At 44.3% G+C, this 22,159-nt stretch overlaps 1 non-coding gene across 1 annotated transcript; it reads left to right on the top strand.

The window, feature by feature from the left end:
• The first annotated feature begins 106 nt into the window (after nt 1-106).
• On the top strand, nt 107-178 carry TRNAC-GCA (transfer RNA cysteine (anticodon GCA)). The gene has a single exon. It is a non-coding gene; the product is annotated as a tRNA-Cys (tRNA).
• Nucleotides 179-22,159: the final 21,981 nt, after the last annotated feature.

Genomic DNA, 22,159 nt, shown 5'->3' with positions numbered 1-22,159 from the left:
GCTCCCCACATATAAAGCCCCCCATATAATGCCTCAATACAGAACAGGCTAGTGTTAAGATATTGCTATTTCACAGGGAAGGCCAGCAGCCGTCTGTCCATAAGGAGGGGGTATAGCTCAGTGGTAGAGCATTCGACTGCAGATCGAGAGGTCCCTGGTTCAAATCCGGGTGCCCCCTTCATCATGTTTTGTCATTTGCTACTTCAGATAAATGAGATATTATCTATTTATAGAAAAATATTCAGGATTGAGAGTCCTCAGTAGTTGATACCTTTTAATGGCTAACTGAAAAGATGGTAATACATTGCAAGCTTTCGAGACTACTCAGGTCTCTTCATCAGGCTAGACTAATACAAAATCTGAAGTCACATATTTATGCACAATACAGCCTAGAAAAAATGCAATAGATAAGACAAGTGACGTGAAGCAGAACCATCAATATGGGAGAGGGAGAAACATAAATATAAACATTGGACCAGTTCATAGATAAGGAGTCTGGATGTTTTATGGTCCTCTGATTGGGGTCTAGTTCTGTGTTGCCCTGCAAGGTTTTAAAAGGAAATTCCTTAATTGATGTAAAAAGACATAAATCCATGCGACACATTCATTCCAGCACTGAGAGTGTCAAAGTTCGTCATAAATTTGTACTCCCAAACTCGTCTCTCTATCTGAGATGTGAAGTTACCTTTCAATACCAGTAATTTCATATCCATGCTGCTGTGATCAGGGATACAGAAATGTTTTGCCACAGGTAGATCCATTCTTTTTTCTCTTATTGTGTGACGATGAGCATTCATCCTTGTTCTAAGCTTTTGCCCTGTCTCCCCCATCTATTTATAGGTATGTATAATTATACTCATGGTCTCACACATAAAAACAGATAGACTATAAGGCTATGTACAATGTCATCCATAACAACCAATTGAACCTTTACAACCTCCACGTCACACAGAGGTTATTGACGTGGATTTTGGAGCAAGTTCTGTTATAAAAACACATCAAAAGTCTGATCGGATTACTTCCCCTTGAATAAACCTATGTTGCACAAGGTGCTATTTTTTCCACATGTAAAAAAAAAAATATGTCAATTTCTGCATGGAAAAATAGTATCAAATGGACCCTGGATGGACAGAAGCAGAAAAAAACACCCATCATTCAAAAAAGGTTAAAAAAATACCAACGGTATGTGCACAGAGAGTATTTTGTTCTGGATTCTGCTTCAATATCCACTTTTTAACCCCTTAACGATCACCGATACGCCTTTTAATGGCGGTAATTAAACCACAGCGCCATTAATTATTATTATTATTATTATTATTATTATTTATTGTTCTAGCGCCATTTATTCCATGGCGCTTTACATGTGAGGAGCGGTATACATAAAACAAGTACAATAATCTTAAACAATACAAGTCATAACTGGTACAGGAGGAGAGAGGACCCTGCCCGCGAGGGCTCACAATCTTCAAGGGATGGGTGATAATACAGTAGGCGAGGGTAGAGCTGGTCGTGCAGCGGTTTGGTCGATCGGTGGTTACTGCAGGTTATAGACTTGTCGGAAGAGGTGGGTCTTCAGGCTCTTTTTGAAGGTTTCGATGGTAGGTGAGAGTCTGATATGTTGTGGTAGAGAGTTCCAGAGTAGGGGGGATGCGCGAGAGAAATCTTGTATGCGATTGTGGGAAGAGGAGATAAGACGGGAGTAGAGAAGGAGATCTTGTGAGGATCGGAGGTTGCGTGCAGGAAAGTACCAGGAGACGAGGTCACAGATGTATGGAGGAGACAAGTTGTGGATGGCTTTGTATGTCATGGTTAGGGTTTTGTAATGGAGTCTCTGGGCAATTGAAGGGATTGACAGAGGGGAGAAGCTGGGGAATAGCGGGGGGACAGGTGGATTAGTCGGGCAGCAGAGTTTAGAATAGATTGGAGGGGTGCGAGAGTGTTTGAGGGGAGGCCACAGAGCAGGAGGTTGCAGTAGTCAAGGCGAGAGATGATGAGGGCATGGACTAGGGTTTTTGCAGATTCTTGGGTGAGGAATGAACGGATGCGTGAAATATTTTTGAGTTGAAGTCGGCAGGAAGTGGAAAGGGTTTGGATATGTGATTTGAAGGAGAGATCAGCGTCAAGGATTACTCCGAGGCAGCGAGCTTGTGGGACTGGGGAGAGTGGGCAGTCATTTACTGTAATTGATAGGTTCGTAGGGGGGGTCACGTGAGATGGGGGAAAGATGATGAATTCTGTTTTGTCCACGTTGAGTTTCAGATATCTAGTGGAGAAGAAGGATGAAATAGTGGACAGACATTGAGGGATTCTGGTTAGTAGGGAGGTGATATCTGGTCCAGAGATGTAGATCTGTGTGTCATCAGCATAAAGATGATACTGAAAGCCATGAGATTCTATGAGCTGTCCCAGGCCAAAGGTGTAAATAGAGAACAGCAGGGGCCCAAGGACTGAACCTTGTGGGACTCCGACAGATAGGGGGCGAGGTGAGGAAGTGGTGTGTGAGTGGGAGACGCTGAATGTCCGGTCTGTTAGGTATGATGAGATCCAGGAGAGGGCCAAGTCTGTGATGCCGAGGGATGAGAGGGTCTGTAATAATAGGGAATGGTCCACTGTGTCAAAGGCAGCCGACAGGTCCAGGAGGAGGAGGACAGAGTAGTGTCGCTTGCTCTTGGCAGTTAAGAGGTCATTGGTGACCTTAGTAAGGGCAGTTTCAGTGGAGTGGTGTGACCGGAAGCCAGATTGTAAGCGGTCCAAGAGGGAGCAAGAAGAGAGATGGGAGGACAGTTCAAGGTAGACGTGTTGTTCCAGTAGCTTGGAGGCGTATGGGAGAAGTGATATAGGGCGATAGCTAGATACAGAGGATGGGTCAAGAGAGGGCTTTTTGAGGATAGGTGTGATGGAGGCATGTTTAAAGCTTGAGGGGAAAACACCAGTTGTTAGTGATAGGTTGAAGAGATGGGTTAGGGTTGGGATGAAGACTGTGGTGAGGTTTGGGATGAAGTGGGATGGGATCGGGTCGAGTGCACAGGTGGTGAGATGTGATCTTGAGAGTAGAGTGGAGAGTCGATCTTCTGTAATGGTGGAGAAGTTGGTTTTGAAGGTGGAGGGCTGGGAAGTCGGGAGGAAGGGCTCTGGGGGTTGTTGACCAAAACTGTCCCTGATGTTATCAATTTTCTGCTTGAAAAATGAGGCAAAGTCTTCAGCTGAGATGAGTGGGGAGGGAGGAGGTGCTGGGGGGCGGAGGAGAGAATTGAAGGTGTTGAATAACTGTTTAGGGTTGTGAGACAGGGAGGATATGAGAGATGAGAAGTAGGTTTGTTTAGCTGTGGCGAGTGTGGTCTTGAAAGTAGTGAGGGACTGTTTGAATGCGATGAAGTGCTCGTTGGAGTGGGATCTTAATTAACCGTTAATTAACGGTTAATTAACGCCGTTAATTAACGGTGCAGTAGAAAAAGTGAATAGCGCCCCCCAGAGTTGGATTTTCTCTGGGGTCTCGGCTACCGGGGGGTAGCCGAGACCCCAGAGAACATGATTCAGGTCGGTATTTACCGACCCCGGTGTTGCAATCGCCGTTATTAACCGTATATCGGCGACCGGAAAAAAAAAAAAGCCATGATTTTGCATTTAATTTCTCTCTCCTCCGATGTAATCGCACATCACAGGAGAGAGAAATAGAGTCCCCGGGTCCCCCGATCTGTCCCCTGTACCTCCTGGTGTCCCCCCTGTCCTCTCACGGCTCCCGTAGCTCCCGGCATCTTCTTCCTGCAAAGAAAATGGCGGGCGCATGCGCAGTGCGCCCGCCGAGATCTGCCGGCCGGTACCCAGCAGATTCCATTCATTCATTCCAGGTACATTTTGATCACTGTGATAGACCTTATCACAGTGATCAAAATAAAAAAAGTAAATAAACCCCCCCTTTATCACCCCCTTAGTTAGGGAAAAATAATAAAATAAAAAATGCATATTTATTTCCATTTTTCCATTAGGGTTACAATTGGGCTAAAGTTAGGGTTAGGGTTGGGGTTAGGGTTAAACTTCTGTGAAGCACTTGCGGGTTCAAAGTGCTCACCACACATCTAGATAAGTTCCTTGGGGGTGTTAGTGTGGGTGGTCAGGAGCCGGAATCTCCAGGAGTGGACCCTCTGGACGTGAGAGGAAGAGAGTTGGGTTAGAAGAGAACCCTTCCTAGAAGTTCTAAGCGCAAGGCCGGGGCCCGGTCCCCGAGGTTGAATGGATACTAATGGTCCTGAAGCAGACACCGGAGGAATAGAAGTTGTCACCACTTTATTCCCACACAAGACTTGGGGGCACAACAGCAACTGGATAGTGAGCTGATACTTGGTAGCAAGGAGTCCCCGAAACAGGCTACAGCTGTCTGCCGTACAAGTAGAGTTCATAAGAACATCGGACAGGAGGAACTCCAGTGTAACTCAGTACTAGGAGTACTTCATTTAAAGGCGCTATAAGAGGAGACGTTCAGAAAGACACATGTTGGGGAAGTGTTGGAAAGGAGTATTTATTAGAGTGGATGGTCTGGAGCCGGAAACTCCAGGAGTGGACCATCTGGACCGTGGCACCGAGGGGCCCTGGGCGAGCTGCCAGGTGGAACCGACCCCAATACAGGGACCGTTAGGAGCAGGCCCAGGAGTTCGAGTACCACGGTAGCCGGTACCGAGAGGGCGGCTCAGGATGGACTGGAGTAGGTCAGTGGGACTGAAGTGTAGATGACAGAACAGGACTGGCACACAGGAGACAGGAATGGAGTAAGACTATAGACTGGAACATGGAGAAACTGAAGTGTAGATGACAGGACAGAGTTGGACCACAGGAGACAGGAATAAAGGAGGATGGAAGGACTGGAGCAGGATGGAACTGGAACACCGGAGGCAGGAGTGGAGTAGGACGGCAGGACTGGAGCAGGATGGATCAGGAACACCGGAGGCAGGACTGGAGTAGGACGGCAGGACTGGAGCAGGATGGATCAGAACCACCGGAGGCAGGAGAGGGAGGAAAAAGGAACACTGGAGTAGGACTGAGAATAACTGTTAGCGAACACGGAAGACAAGCTGCGAGGCTGCTGCAGGAAACACAGAGGACTGCACCGAGAGACTGTAGAGAGCACAGGAGGAAGCAGGGCCCAGTGTGCAAGGTAACACAACGATCAGGCGCCTCCCTCAGGGGGAAGCGGCCTGATATAGCCCCGTCTGGTCAGCCATTGGTCCGAAGGTGCTTCCGGTTCATGGCACAGCCAGAGCACAAGAAGCAGCAGGGAGGCGCGGCCGCAGCCCACGGCGCATGCGCATTGCATGCAGGGATGGCGTCGGCCGTGGCCGTCGGGTGGAGAGAGGCTGCGGGTGGGAGCAGAGGCTGGCTGCGGCGTGGGAGCGGAGGCCGGCTGCGGCGTGGGAGCGGAGGCCGGGTGAGTATGACGGAGCGGTGTCACAGGGGGGGTCTAGTTTCCAAAATGGGGTCACTAGTGGGGAGATTCTACTGTTTAGGCAGGTGATCCTCAACTCTGCCCTCTCTTTCAAACACCACATATCCAAGCCCTTGCCTCCTCCTGCCGCCTCAAACTCAAAAATATTTCCCGGTTCCGCGCATTCCTCAACCATGAAACCACAAAAACACTAGTGCACGCCCTTATCATCTCCCGCCTCGACTACTGCAACCTCCTACTCTCTGGCCTCCCCTTCAGCACTCTGGCACCACTCCAGTCTATCCTACACTCTGCTGCCCGACTAATCCACCTGTCTCCCCACTATTCCCCAGCCTCCCCCCTATGACATGCCCTTCACTGGCTTCCTATTGTCCAGAGGCTCCAATTCAAAACCCTAACTATGACATACAAAACCATCCACATCCTGTCTACTCCATACATCTGTGACATGGTCTCCAGGTACCTACCCGCACGCAACCTTCAATCATCTCAAGATCTCCTTCTCTACTCCCCCCTTATCTCTTCTTCCCACAACCACATACAAGACTTCTCCCGTGCTTCCCCCATACTCTGGAACTCTCTGCCGCAACACATCAAACTCTCACCAACAACAGAAACCTTCAAGAAGAACTTGAAGACCTACCTGTTCCGACAAGCCTACAGCCTGCAATGATCCTCGGTCTACTGAACCACCGCACAACCAGCTCTACCCTCTCCTACTGTATCCTCACCCATCCCTGTAGACTGTGAGCCCTCGCGGGCAGGGTCCTCTCTCCTTCTGTACTTGTGTGTCCCTTGTCTTACACATGTTTATTATACTTGTCTATATTTCCCCTTTTCACATGTAAAGCACCATGGAATAAATGGCGCTATATAAATGTATAATAATAATAATAATAATAATAATAATAATCAGGGGCTCTCCAAACGTAACATGACGCCCGCAGACCATTCCATCAAAGTCTGCATTCCAAAGCGTCACTACTTCCCTTTCAAGCCCTGACGTGTGCCCAAACAGTGGTTCCCCCCACATATGGGGTACCAACGTACTCAGGACAAATTGGAAAACAAGTCTTGGGGTCCAATTTCTCCTGTTACCCTTGTGAAAATAAAAAATTGCGGACTAAAAATCATTTTTGTGGAAAAAAAATAGGATTTTTTTATTTTCACAGCTCTGCGTTATAAACTTTTGTGAAATACTTGCGGGTTCAAAGTTCTCAACACACATCTACATAAGTTCCTTGGGGGGGTCTAGTTTCCAAAATGGGGTCAGTTGTGGGGGGGTTTCCACTGGTTAGGCACATCAGAAGCTCCAAACGCGACATGGCGTCCAATCTCAATTCCAGCCAATTTTGGTTTGAAAAAGTCAAATGGGAGATTTATGAATCATCTAAATGACAAACTTTAACTTTGTATTCTACTATGGGCAATAAAAACAGATTTTTTTTTAATCCACATGCAGATAGCACGCACACGTAATGTCACAGTTAAATTATAGTAACATAGTTATTAACATAGTAACATAGTTATTAAGGTTGAAGGGAGACTTTAAGTCCATCTAGTTCAACCCATATCCTATCCTAACTTGCCCTAACATGTTGATCCAGAGGAAGGCAAAAAAAACCCATGTGGCAAACAGTAAGCTTCACATTGGGGAAAAAAATTCCTTCCCGACTCCATATATGGCAATCAGACTAGCTCCCTGGATCAACGCAATATTAAGGAAACTAGTGTATATACCCTGTAATATTATACTTTTCAAGAAAGGCATCCAGGCCCTTCTTAAATTTTAGTAGGGAATCACTCATTACAACATCATATGGCAGAGAGTTCCATAGTCTCACTGCTCTTACAGTAAAGAATCCGCGTCTGTGAGTATGCTTAAACCTTTCCTCCAGACGTAGAGGATGCCCCCTTGTCCCCGTCACAGGTCTAAGAGTAAAAAGATCATTAGAAAGGTCTTTGTACTGTCCCCGCATATATTTATACATTGTAATAAGATCACCCCTAAGCCTTCGATTCTCCAAACTAAATAACCCCAAGTGTAATAAAATGTCTTGGTATTGCAGACCCCCCAGTTCCCTAATAACCTTGGTCGCTCTTCTCTGCACCCGCTCCAGTTCAGCTATGTCTTTCTTATACATCGGAGACCAGAACTGTACACAGTATTCTAAGTGTGGTCGCACTAGTGACTTATATAGAGGTAAAATTATGTTCTCCTCATGAGCATCTATGCCTCTTTTAATGCATCCCATTATTTTATTTGCCTTTGTAGCAGCTGCCTGACACGGGCCGCTAAATGTGAGTTTGTCGTCCACCCATACACCCAGGTCTTTTTCAGTGACTGTTTTGCCCAGTGTTTTACAATTAAGCACATAATTATACATCTTGTTCGTTCTACCCAAGTGCATGACCTTACATTTATCCCCATTAAAGCTCATTTGCCATTTATCAGCCCAAGCTTCTAGTTTACATAAATCCTCCTGTAATATAAAATTGTCCTCCGCTGTATTGATTACCCTGCAGAGTTTAGTATCATCTGCAAATATTGAAATTCTACTCTCTATGCCCCCTACAAGGTCATTAATAATTATGGTAAAAAGAAGCGGGCCCAATACTGACCCCTGTGGTACCCCACTGCTAACCGTGACCCAGTCCGAGTGTGCTCCATTAATAACCACCCTTTGTTTCCTATCCCTGAGCCAGCTCTTAACCCACCTACACATATTTTCCCCTATCCCCATTGTTCTCATTTAATGTATCAACCTTTCGTGTGGCACCGTATCAAAAGCTTTTGAAAAGTCCATGTACACCATGTCCACTGCATTCCCTTGGTCCAGTCCGGAACTTACCTCTTCATAAAAGCTTATCAGATTAGTCTGACAGGAACGGTCCCTTGTAAACCCATGTTGATATTGGGTCATGAGGTTATTCTTCTTCAGATACTCCAGTATAGTATCTCTTAGAAAACCCTCCAGGATTTTACCCACAGTTGAGGTTAAACTTACTGGCCTATAATTTCCAAGTTCAGTTTTTGTCCCCTTTTTGAATATTGGCACCACATTTGCTATACGCCAGTCCTGTGGTACAGACCCTGTTATTATGGAATCTTTAAAGATTAAAAATAATGGTCTATAAATGACTGTGCTTAATTCCTGCAGTACTCGGGGGTGTATCCCATCTTGGCCCGGGGATTTGTCAATTTTAGTGATTTTTAGACGCCGCCGTACTTCCTGCTGGGTTAAGCAGGTGACATTTAACGGAGAATTTTTATCCCTGATCATGTTATCCGTCATGGGATTTTCTTGTGTAAATACTGTTGAAAAAAAGTCATTTAGCATATTGGCTTTTTCCTCATCCTCATCCACCATTTTACCCACACTATTTTTAAGGGGACCAACACTATCATTTTTTAGCTTCTTACTATTTATGTAGTTAAAGAATATTTGGGATAATTTTTACTTTCTCTGGCAATGAGTCTCTCTGTCTCAATCTTTGCTTTTTACAGAATTTATTTAATTTTCTGTATTTAGTTAATGCCTCATCACTACCTACTTGCTTTAATTCTCTAAATGCTTTCTTTTTGCCACTTATTGCGTCCCTTACAGCTCTATTTAGCCATAGTGGTTTCCTCCTATTTCTAGCATGTTTATTCCCATATGGTATATATTGTGCACAGGTCCTATTCAGGATGCTAATAAACGTCTCCCATTTTCTTTGTGTATTTTTATGTCTCAGGATATCGTCCCAGTTAATTGCACCAAGATCATCTCTCATCCGTTGGAAATTTGCCTTCCTGAAGTTTAGTGTCCTTGTAACCCCTCTACTACACATCTTATTAAAGGATACAAAAGCGCAAAAAGGAATGTTGTGGAAAAATGATAGCGGTATGAGGTGGCTCACAGGTCTCCGGCTCGGCGGCCATGGATTACTGACATGTCTGATATACCTGTTATAGTCCTGCTAATCAATTCACTCATCTCTAGTGCAGGTCCTTTGCAAAGTAGGAGACACAGGATGATTAGTTGCTATGGACAATGACTCCACTTTCCATTGCAACAGTTTTGACAATTCTCATGCATCACGCTTAGACTTTTGTACTCAGAAAAGTGTCAGCATTGTGTTAGCAACCAGTCAGATGATGTTTTATTTTAAATTGTAGTGGAAGTTCCCCCATCTACTTGGCTTCCCTCTATCTCCACCCTTCTGAGGCTCTAAGGCTAGTTTCACACTTGCTTTTTTTTGCAGCGCGTTTTTCCCGCAAAAAAACGCATTTAAAAAACGCATACAAATGCATACAAACGCTGCGTTTTTTTTCAAGCATTTTTATGCGCATGCAGGAAAAAACGCAGCGTTTTTGCGCGTTTGTATGCGTTTTTTGTGCGTTTGCGTTTTTTTACAGATTTTGGAAAAACCCCACAAAAATGAAAAAACAACCATTCAACAACACACAAGACCAATGGGACTTCATTGTGGGTGTGGTATGTTAATATATAGACCCTGTCTACAGTATTCTTCACATTTGCTTGATTCTTCTCGTGACCATGGATCTGCGCTGGAAGAGTTTTCACTTCAACTTGGATTTGGACATCGCGATGGCTCAGGCGTATGCAGTTGCTTGCCATGAACAAAGGAAGAGAGAGAGGCAGCGAAGACGGCGGCGTATGTGGATACATCCGATTGTTGAACTCCGGGAGAGCCGTGGGGCATACCACACCCTCTACAGCGAGCTACAGGCAAACCCGGAGAAATTTACAGATTATATCAGGATGTCCCACGAAAGTTTCATGGATTTGCTTGCTCGTGTCCAACAATCCATCCGGAGACAGGACACACAGCTCCGTCGTGCGATTCCTCCTGAGGAACGGCTACTGGTGACATTACGGTATGTTTTAAAAACCAAGGGGTGCGGTCTGATGGGTTTTTTTTAAATTTAGTATTCAAAACCGTGGGTAATTAGTTTTCGTGAATGTACTAATATTTTATTTTATAGTTTTTTAAAATAATATACATAAATATTAATTTTACTTCTTTGTCTGTTCACAGATTCCTGGCGACTGGAGAAACCCTATCTTCACTACACTTCCAGTACCGTATTGGAATCTCTACCTTGTCTGGAATTGTTGCTGACACCTGCCGGGCTCTCTGGAATGTTCTTTGCCCAGAATTTATGCCCCTGCCCACCGCTGAAAAGTGGATGGAAATTGCTGACAAATTCTGGACAGTATGCAATTTTCCCAACTGTTTGGGAGCTGTTGATGGTAAACACATACGGATCATCAAACCCCAAAGAACGGGATCTGAGTACTATAATTACAAAAAGTACTTTTCAATAGTACTCATTGCGATTGCGGATGCCGGATGTATGTTTGTAGCAGTGGACATTGGAGCATTTGGCCGTGGTAATGACTCACAGGCTTTTAAAAACTCAGACATGGGCCGGAGGTTGTATGGCAACCAATTTAATTTCCCTATGCCACGGCCTCTTCCTCACACCGAAGCTCCGCCACTGCCCTTTGTAATGGTTGGCGATGAGGCTTTTCAAATGTGCGGAAACTTACTGAAACCCTACTCCAGCCGGGACTTGGACCACACCAAAAAAATATTTAATTACAGGCTGACCAGGGCCAGAAGAACTGTCGAGTGTGCTTTTGGGATTCTTGTTTCCAGATGGCGAATTCTGGGCACGGCCATTAATCTTAAACTTGAAACAGTCGATGAGGTGGTGAAGGCCTGTGTGGTTCTACATAACTTTGTGATGGCTAAAGAGCACCCGACCTTTGAACTGGACGATGATGCTCCTAACCCATTGCCTGAATTCACTCAGCACACTCTCAGGTCATCCATTGAAGTTGGCCAAATGAGGGACCAATTTGCGGCCTACTTTATTTCTGATGTAGGACGGGTGCACTGGCAAGATGAAATGGTGTAATGTTTTTGTTTGTTTATGGTAATAAAAAACCTTATTTGATACCATTACTGAGTGCACTATATTTTTGAAACTCCAATTTAATAAAAAACTTCCCATGTATAACTGAATTTTTTGATGTTCACACACCTGGGCAGGTAAATACACATATGAGTTAAAATGCAGCATTGCTAGTCTGCGTGAAATATATTGGAACGAGCAAAGCTGCAGGCCATGAATCAGGAAACCATTTTTTTTCAAGAGAAAATTGTGCAACTAGTTGAAAACAAAGTATGTGATTTTCTCAAAACACAACCCTCAAAACCCAACCCCAATGAAAGTCCATGGGGAATACAAGTCAGCATTGAGTGGATGAATGTAATCTGCTCCATTCCAACTTACAAGTTATTACACTAGGCCTTGGAATGACTATACTAGGCCGTGGTATTTCAAATATGAGTATAGTAGGCCTTGGGCCTACTAGTATAGTCATATGTGAAATACCACGGCCTAGTATAGTCATACCAAGGCCTACTGTAATAACTCGATTTTTAACAACTAGCATCTTGTTTCACAAAAAAACAAACTGGTGAAACTAGAAAGAAACTTATTTTTAAGACAAGTTTCAACAGTTTGTTTTTCATGAAACCAGATTCTAGTTGGTAAAACTAGAGTTATTACACTAGGCCTTGGAATGACTATACTAGGCCGTGGTATTTCAAATATGAGTATAGTAGGCCTTGGGCCTACTAGTATAGTCATATGTGAAATACCACGGCCTAGTATAGTCATACCAAGGCCTACTGTAATAACTCGATTTTTAACAACTAGCATCTTGTTTCACAAAAAAACAAACTGGTGAAACTAGAAAGAAACTTATTTTTAAGACAAGTTTCAACAGTTTGTTTTTCATGAAACCAGATTCTAGTTGGTAAAACTAGAGTTATTACACTAGGCCTTGGAATGACTATACTAGGCCGTGGTATTTCAAATATGAGTATAGTAGGCCTTGGGCCTACTAGTATAGTCATATGTGAAATACTACGGCCTAGTATAGTCATACCAAGGCCTACTGTAATAACTCGATTTTTAACAACTAGCATCTTGTTTCACAAAAAACAAACTGGTGAAACTAGAAAGAAACTTATTTTTAAGACAAGTTTCAACAGTTTGTTTTTCATGAAACCAGATTCTAGTTGGTAAAACTAGAGTTATTACACTAGGCCTTGGAATGACTATACTAGGCCGTGGTATTTCAAATATGAGTATAGTAGGCCTTGGGCCTACTAGTATAGTCATATGTGAAATACCACGGCCTAGTATAGTCATACCAAGGCCTACTGTAATAACTCGATTTTTAACAACTAGCATCTTGTTTCACAAAAAACAAACTGGTGAAACTAGAAAGAAACTTATTTTTAAGACAAGTTTCAACAGTTTGTTTTTCATGAAACCAGATCCAAGTTGGTAAAACTCGAGTTATTACACTAGGCCTTGGTATGACTATACTAGTCCGTGTTATTTCACATATGACTATACTAGGCCTTGGGTTGGTTTTTAACATGTATTTACCCATCAGTGTGTGTGTGAGCGGCGCAAACAACATTAATGAAACTTAGTAATGGTGAACCACAAATGTAAATTTATTTTTTATCACAAAAATAAACCAAAAAATTATTTTTTCCGGCGTTTGGGGGCAGATGGTTTCAATTTGGGGGTGTGCAGGGAATATGCAACACTTGCTGTTGAAGACGGTGTTTGAGGGGAAGGGGCAACAAAACTTGTGGGGGAAGGTAGTCCAGTTAAGGGAATCAAACTAGGAACACTTGGAGGAGAGGAAATCTGTTCAGGTACATTAGTTGTAATGGCATGTCGCCGTAGGCTTGTGTGCCTGGACCGACTTTGGCCCAATGCCCGCCTTGATGGATTTCGCCTTGAACTAGGGGCAAATATTGAGTGTAGGTCCCCCGTCTGCAGGTGTGGCTGCTGCTGCTGCTGAGGTGGCGGCTGCTGCTGAGGTGGCGGCTGCTGCTGAGGTGGCTGCTGCTGCTGAGGTGGTTGCTGCTGCTGAGGTGGTTGCAGCTGCTGCTGAGGTGGCTGCTGCTGCTGCTGAGGTGGCTGCTGATGAGGTGGCTGGAGCTGCTGCTGAGGTGGCTGCTGCTGCTGCTCTTCGTTGTCAGTGCTCGTCCTTGCAGGAGGACTGGTGGCGGCAGTGATGGTCCAGGTTTGCAGAGTGGTGGTGGCAGGGCTACTACACGTTGTTGTAGCGGCAGGGCTGTTCCATGTTTGCCTAGTGGTGGCTGAGCTCCACGCATGCATGGGAGTGGCGGTGGTGCTCCAGACAGGAGCAGCGCTTGCCATGGTGGTGTCGGTGAAGTGACCAGCTGCACTCAGACTTGTGGTGGTGTAACGGTGGGTGTCCTGGCTTTGAATAGAGGTGTCCGTGCAGTGGTATGCAGCACAAGTCGGTAGTGAGGTGAAGCGAGTCAATGGTGGCACAGGTGGAAAGGACACCACTGACTGCTGACCGTACCGATTATGCTGCATAGCCTGCAAGAAAGCATTGTTGCAGGCCTGCAGCACATTCAGCTGTTGATCAGGACTAAGGTGTTCCGCCATGCCCTTTTCAATCTTACTAAAAAAATGGTGTGCTGGTCTGTTGAGGTCGGCCTCCAGACGGTCAAGGCGCTGTTCTACAGAATTGAAGCGGTGTTCAAAGTGGTTAAAACCACGTTCCATGAGTGCAAAACCGCTTTCAACTCTGTCGGACAGTGACTTGAGGCTGGAATTAAATGTCTCGCTCAAATGCATAAACTCGGGCAAGACATTCCTGTCCAAGGCCCTCTGCCGCTGGCGGGTAGTGCACGCATAACCAGTGGCAGAGACCTGGGACAGGGGAACACCTGATGGCCCAGCTTCCTGGTCACCAGCTGTGTGTGTGGTTGACCTGCAAGGTGCTTCCTGGCTGTCGGATGGCTGGGACGGGTCAGAGGACGTCCGAGGAAGGACCGCTCCAGGGCCAGGTTGCAGGGTGCTGCTCCAGGTGCTGTTGAAGAAAGGAAAATCATTACTACCATGCCTTTACAAGAAGCATCAGCTGTGGATTAGAAAAACACAGATTAATAAAAATAAAAACCCAAAATTTATAATACTTGCGATCTCGTGGCAAGGACCGGTCTTAGGAACTGCAACGCGTTATAGTGACGGTATCTAGTTCTGGTCCTTGACGCAGATCCACTGCGAACCTGGCCCTCAGCACGAACATCACTGTTGAAGCGGTCCTTGATCGAACGCCAACGTGTTCGGACTTTGTCCACTGTTGATAAAAAAAAAACAGTGCCGTCAAGGACAACAGTCACTGCGGCACAATGTAGCAATACAATACTCAAAGCAGTCACTGTAGACCCCGATGACACTGTTGGGTTTCCTGCTAGAATACACCTAGCACGAAACCCAATAGTGCCGTCAAGGACAACAGTCACTGCGGCACAATGTAGCAATACAATACTCAAAGCAGTCACTGTAGACCCCGATGACACTGTTGGGTTTCCTGCTAGAATACGCCTAGCACGAAACCCAACAGTGCCGTCAAGGACAACAGTCACTGCGGCACAATGTAGCAATACAATACTCAAAGCAGTCACTGTAGACCCCGATGACACTGTTGGGTTTCCTGCTAGAATACGCCTAGCACGAAACCCAACAGTGCCGTCAAGGACAACAGTCACTGCGGCACAATGTAGCAATACAATACTCAAAGCAGTCACTGTAGACCCCGATGACACTGTTGGGTTTCCTGCTAGAATACGCCTAGCACGAAACCCAACAGTGCCGTCAAGGACAACAGTCACTGCGGCACAATGTAGCAATACAATACTCAAAGCAGTCACTGTAGACCCCGATGACACTGTTGGGTTTCCTGCTAGAATACGCCTAGCACGAAACCCAACAGTGCCGTCAAGGACAACAGTCACTGCGGCACAATGTAGCAATACAATACTCAAAGCAGTCACTGTAGACCCCGATGACACTGTTGGGTTTCCTGCTAGAATACGCCTAGCACGAAACCCAACAGTGCCGTCAAGGACAACAGTCACTGCGGCACAATGTAGCAATACAATACTCAAAGCAGTCACTGTAGACCCCGATGACACTGTTGGGTTTCCTGCTAGAATACGCCTAGCACGAAACCCAACAGTGCCGTCAAGGACAACAGTCACTGCGGCACAATGTAGCAATACAATACTCAAAGCAGTCACTGTAGACCCCGATGACACTGTTGGGTTTCCTGCTAGAATACGCCTAGCACGAAACCCAACAGTGCCGTCAAGGACAACAGTCACAGCGGCACAATGTAGCAATACAATACTCAAAGCAGTCACTGTAGACCCCGATGACACTGTTGGGTTTCCTGCTAGAATACGCCTAGCACGAAACCCAACAGTGCCGTCAAGGACAACAGTCACTGCGGCACAATGTAGCAATACAATACTCAAAGCAGTCACTGTAGACTCCGATGACACTGTTGGGTTTCCTGCTAGAATACGCCTAGCACGAAACCCAACAGTGCCGTCAAGGACAACAGTCACTGAGGCACAATACAGAGCAGGGAAATACTCACTAAACGCCTTTTTGGAGGATGCTGTGGCGCTGTCCCAGCCATCCATCAACGCTGCGGCCACCTCATTCCATAGCCGCCGGGTCACCACAATGTCCTTGTGCAGCCGGTCACGGCTGTCCCACAACGGCGAACGCTCCTGGACCAGGCTGATGAGCTGCTCATTATCCAGGTAGACGTCTTCATCCCGTTGTGGAACCTAGACAAAACACATTCATTAGAATAATCAAATTTAAATTGAATAAAAAGTTACAAAAAAAGAAACATAAAAAAGAGTAAAAATAGAAGATAAAAAATAAAGAACATTACAAATCATTTGATACTTACATTCCGTATCACCACCGGGACTTGGCTTCGCTGCTCCTGCTCTTCGCCCTCACTAGTCCCGTCCGCAGAAGATGATGATGACGATGTCTTAAAAAAGTTGAAAAAAACGTAAGAGATTTGGAGAAGCAGCAGATATACTTACCAGATGCACGAAAATAATCACCTCACGGTCTGCTTGCGCTAATTCCTGCCGCGATGGGGAATACTCTGATTCTGAAGACATACTGCATGTAAAAATAATAAAAATCATTAGTACATACATAATTTAAAAGGACAGGCATATAATGTAATATACTCACATTCTTCGCTGATATAATGGGTTCTTGGTTGACTGTCTGCTCTTCAATCTGTCAGTGTAGTAGTGGCAGAGTTTTGGCAGGCACCTCCTTTATATAGACTTTTTTTTTTTGACTTTAGAAGATTATAACTAGGACAACAAGTGGACACCACCAAAAAAACGCAGCGCTAAAAAAACGCATACCTGCGCATGCCAGTGCGCACGTATGCGCATCCATAGGCTATAATGGCCATTTTTAGCGCAAAACGTGCGCATACGTGCGCATGCGATTTTTTCAAGGGCCAAAAAATGCAACATGCTGCGTCTGGAAAATACCAACGCACACCCCAAAAAAACGCAGCGCATGAAAATCGCATACATGCGCTTACCAGCGCGCAGGTATGCGCACCCATGTTAAATATAGGGGAAAAAACGCATGCGCACGTATGCGTTTTTTTTCCAGCGCAAAAAAACGCAAATGTGAAACCAGCCTAAGGGTGTGTGCACACGCTGCGGATTCTGCTGCGTTGTACAGTACCTTTATTTCCTATGTAAAAAAAAAATGCTGTGCACATGCTGCGGATTTTTCCGCGCGGTTTTGCTGCGGTTTACAATTCGCAGCATGTCAATTCTTTTGTGCAGAAACGCTGCAGTTTCACACATCATCCATTATGGGGTGTGAAACCGCAGGGCAAAACCGCAGAAATTTAGTCCTGCGGATTTATCTGCGGATTTCACTAAAAATCCGCACCACCAAAAAACTCCGTGTGCACATACCCTTAGAAGCCAGAGCTGTCAATCAAAGAAGGGAAGGGGGAGATAGAGGGACATCAAGCAGGATGAGAAGGTGCACTTAAAGGGGTTGTCTACTGCTAGGACAATTTCTTCTCGATCTGAATGTTTGACGCCGATAAAGTAAACTGATGGGGAGTATAGGTGTGTTTATTTAATAGGCGCCAAACATTCAGCTCGAGAAGGAATTGTCCTAGTAGTGGTCAACCTTTTTAAATGATTGGCCCTGCCAATAGTGCACTAGCACCTGTACTTGATTTCAGCTGCCATTCTGCGTTGACAGAGTCTCTTTATGTTCACACAGATTTTTTTAATACATTTTTGGACACATTGAACTAAAAAAAATACCCTCCTGAACAATGCTTTTAACAACATGTTTATTTTTTGTTTTTTTTTGCATGATTCTGTAAGTTCTCAAGTATGCTGTGGTTTTTAAAGCTTTTTTTTTTTTTTAATTTCTCTGACTGAAAAATCCAATTCAAAAAGATACTTTAGAAACCATTTTTTTGGTGTATGTTCTGTTGCTGTTTGGTTGCGTTTTTTTGTGCATAAAGATTTTTTCCTTTTCCTGTAATTAATTCAGAAACAATGTGTTCATTATAGGGGTGTTTTCCCATTGAAATCTGTAGGATCATTATTTAAAGAGTATTTGGAATGTTTAACCCTTTAGTGACAGAGCCATTTTGCAGCTTAATGACCAGGCCAATTTTTACAATTCTGACAAATGTCACTTTATGAGACTACAACTTTTGAACGCTTTAACAGATCCCGCTGATTCTGAGACTGTTTTTTCGTGACATATTTTACTTCATGCTAGTGGTTAAATTTCTTCGCTATGACTTGTTTATTTATGAAAAAAATGGAAATATGGCGAAAATTTTCAAAAATTTTGCAATTTACTTTTAATTTTTATGCCCTTAAATCATTGAGATATATCAAACAAATTACTTAATAAATAACATTTCCCACATGTCTACTTTACATCAGCACAAATTTGGAAACAAATTATAAGGGTTAAAAGTTGACCAGCGATTTCTCATTTTTACAACAAAATTTGCAAAATCATTTTTTTTAGGGACCACATCACATTTAAAGTCACTTTGAGGGGTCAATATGGCAGAAAATACCCAAAAGTGACACCATTCCAAAAACTGCTCCCCTCAAGGTGCTCAAAACCACATTCAAGAAGTTTATTAACCCTTTACTTGCTTCACAGGAACTGAAGCAATGTGGAAAGAAAAACTTACAGGTTACAAGAAGTGAGAAGAGATTAACACGACTATATAACATGTAGTCAGAGCTGTGCCCAGTATTTCAGCTCAGTCCTAATTATTGCTTTTAGTTGCAGTACTCCTCCCAAATCTCTGTCCCCTTTTGTACACACGGTGACAGAATTCCTGGCAGAACTGCTATCCATTGGGCAACCAGACCCCTGTAATCGTACTGACCCGAAGAATAAAACCGCTTTATCAATTTTACCACACATGGAACGGTGTAAGGCTGTGTTCACACACAGCGGCTTTAGCTGTATTTTTAGTGGTTTTTCTAATAAAACCGCTCAAAATAAGCTTCCCATTCATTTCTATGCATTTTACACTTTTTGTGCATACTGATGCTTTGCGGTAAAAAACGCAGCATGCTCATTAATTTCGTGGATTTTTCCACATTTCTGGCTATTTCCATGTGTCTTGAAAACACGCAAAAAAAACCGCATAAAAACCGCACGTTTTTTGCGCAGAAAACGCGCAGAAAAAAATGCGCGGTTTCTGGGAAGGGAGTCAGGTTTTTCAGCAGAAATTTTCTGCTACATGTGCACTTAGCCTAAGGGTATGTGCACACGGTGCAGATTCTGCTGCAGTTCCGCAGCGTTTCTGCAGCTGCGGGTCCACAGCAGATTCTTATAGATTGTGAGCCTTCACGGGCAGGGTCCTCTCTCCTCCTGTACCAGTTATGACTTGTATTTTTTAACATTATTGTACTTGTTTTTATTATGTATACCCCTCCTTACATGTACAGTGCCATGGACAAATGGCGCTATAACAATAAATAATAATAATAATAATAATTTTGCTGCGTTGTACAGTACCTTTATTTCCTATGGAAATTAAAAAACGCTGTGCACATGCTGCAGATTTTTCCGCGCGGTTTTGCTGCAGTTTACAATCCGCGGCATGTCAATTGTTTGGTGCAGAAACGCTGCAGTTTTACAACTCATCTATTATGAGGTGCAAAACTGCAGGGCAAAACCGCAGGACTTTTGCCCTGCGGATTTACCTGCAGTTTTCTCTCCAAAATCCACACACCAAAAAACTACGTGTGCACATAGCCTAAGGCTGTGTTCACACGTTGCGGTTTTTTTCACGTTTTTCCTGTGGATTTACAAAAAATCCGCTCAAAAAACGCCTAAAAGAAGCTTCCCATTCATTTTAATGCATTTTGCACGTTTTGTGCATATTGCTGCGTTTTTTTACCGTGAAAAAAACGCTTTGCGGTAAAAAACGCAGCATGGTCATTAATTTTGCGGTAAATTCTGCATTTCTGGCTATTTTCTATGTGTCTGGGGACTCTCTGGAAAAAATCGCGGCAAAACCGCGCAAAAATCGAGGCAAAAATGCACGTTTTCTGGAAAGGAGTCCGGTTTTTATGCAGAAATTTTCTGCATATGTGTGCACATAGCCTAAGCGCACCCCTCAAAAGAAATTCATGAAACGATGGTTTTTGTTCATTCTGCGTCCCAAAAATCGGAATAAAAAGCAATCAAAAAATGTCATGTGTCTGAAAATGGTACCAATAAAAACGCCAACTCGTCCCGTCAAAAATAAGATCTTACATAAATCTGTGGGTCAAAATATGGAAAAATTATAGCTCTCAAAATGTGGTGATGCAAAAACTATTTTTACAATAAAAAGTGTCTTTTAGTTAGCGTATGACAGTTGCCAAACATAAAAACACGCCATAAATAGTAAAGCAAACCCCCTTTTATCACCCCCTTAGTTAGGGAAAACTAATAAAACAAAAAAAAAAATTTTATTTCCATTTTCCCATTAGGGTTAGGGCTGAGATTTGGGATAGGTGTTATGAATGGGTCACCGAGGAGGATGACAGGAATAGGCTAAGCCACCAGAGGACCAGAAAGGTTGGTAACTAAGCAGATTGCAGACCCCTGATCCTATCCGCACAACTAGCAGTAGCCGTGGAGCGTTCCTACGATACCCTAGACGCTTCGTCACAGCCAGAGGATTAACTAAGCCTAAAGACGGAAAGATGAAATCTAAACTGACTCGGAGCAGATCCCCAAAGGAATAGACAGCCCCCAAACATATACTGATGGTGAGACAAGATGAGACACAAGCACAGGCAGAGAACAGACTGAGCAAACGGTGGGGTCCATGCTGTCTAGACAGGACAGGATAGAAAAAGATACCGTCTGCAATCACGCACAAAACCCTGAAAAAGTCCAACACTTCTGATATACAAAAAAACCTGAGATCACACGGTCTCACCCCCGCTAGCTGAACAAGCAGATCGGGCAGGTGAGAAAAAAGCTCCAAATGCACACAGAGGAAAAAATCACCAGCAACCTTCAAGAGCAGCCAGCTCCATTATATGCAATCCCAGATTCCCAATTATCATCGTCAGGTGGAGAACCTCCATCCATCTGGCCAGCTCCACTACTCTCAGTAACCACCAGAGGAAGCAGAGGGAGCTTCGGCTCAGAAATCCAAGCAAGCGAGTTCACAACAATACCCCCCCTTGAGGAGTCACCGAACCCTCATCCATGCCACCAGGCCGATCAGGATGGGCCCGGTGAAAGGCACGAATTAATCTCTTGGCATGGATGTCAGAAGCAGAGACCCAAGAATTATCCTCCTGGCCATAACCCATCCACTTGACCAAGTACTGAAGCCTCCGTCTAGCCAGACGAGAATCCAATATCTTCTCTACCTTATACTCCAAATTACCCTTAACCAATACAGGGTCAGGGGGCGCTGCCATGGGAACAACTGGCTCCACAAACCTTTTCAACAAAGATTTATGAAAGACGTTATGAATCTTAAACCTAACTGGAAGAGCCAAGCGAAAAGAAACGGGGTTAAGGATTTCCAAAATCTTACAAGGTCCAATAAACTTTGGCTTGAATTTTGGAGATGCAACCTTCATGGGAATATTTTTTGAGGACAACCAAACCATATCACCCACTTTAAACCGGGGAACAATGGTCCTATGCCGGTTGGAAAACCGTTGGGCCTTTTCCTGAGCGTGGGATAACTTATCCACTACTTGGTCCCAAATCTGCTGCATTCTCTCTACCACAGAATCCACACCTGGGCAGGCAGAAGCTTCTACCTGCCCCGAAGAAAATCGAGGATGAAACTCAAAGTTACAAAAGAAAGGAGACATCAAAGTGGCAGAGCTAGCCCTATTGTTTAGCGTGAATTTGGACAAGGGCAAAAATGAGATCCAATCATTCTGATCAGCAGATATGAAACATCTCAAATAGGACTTCAACATCTGGTTTGTTCTCTCAGTGTGCCCATTGGTCTGAGGATGAAGTGCAGAGGAGAAAGACAGCTGAATTCCCAGTTTGGAACAAAAAGCCCTCCAAAATCTGGAAACAAACTGGACCCCTCTGAGGTCAAGTTTGGTAAACCAACAAGCACTTTTAACTCTGGAAAATAAATCAGAAATCAGGGGTAACGGGTACTGATATTTAACAGTGATCTTGTTAAGGGAACGATAGTCAATACATTGCCTTAATGAGCCATCTTTTTTGGCCACAAAGAAAAAACCAGCACCCAA

Source organism: Dendrobates tinctorius, unplaced genomic scaffold (genome assembly GCF_039654945.1).
Source record: "Dendrobates tinctorius isolate UK_male_01 unplaced genomic scaffold, ASM3965494v1 ptg000032l, whole genome shotgun sequence".
Lineage (NCBI taxonomy): Eukaryota > Metazoa > Chordata > Amphibia > Anura > Dendrobatidae > Dendrobates > Dendrobates tinctorius.
Note: the sequence above shows the minus strand (reverse complement) of the source record. Positions and strands in the feature narration are given on the sequence as shown.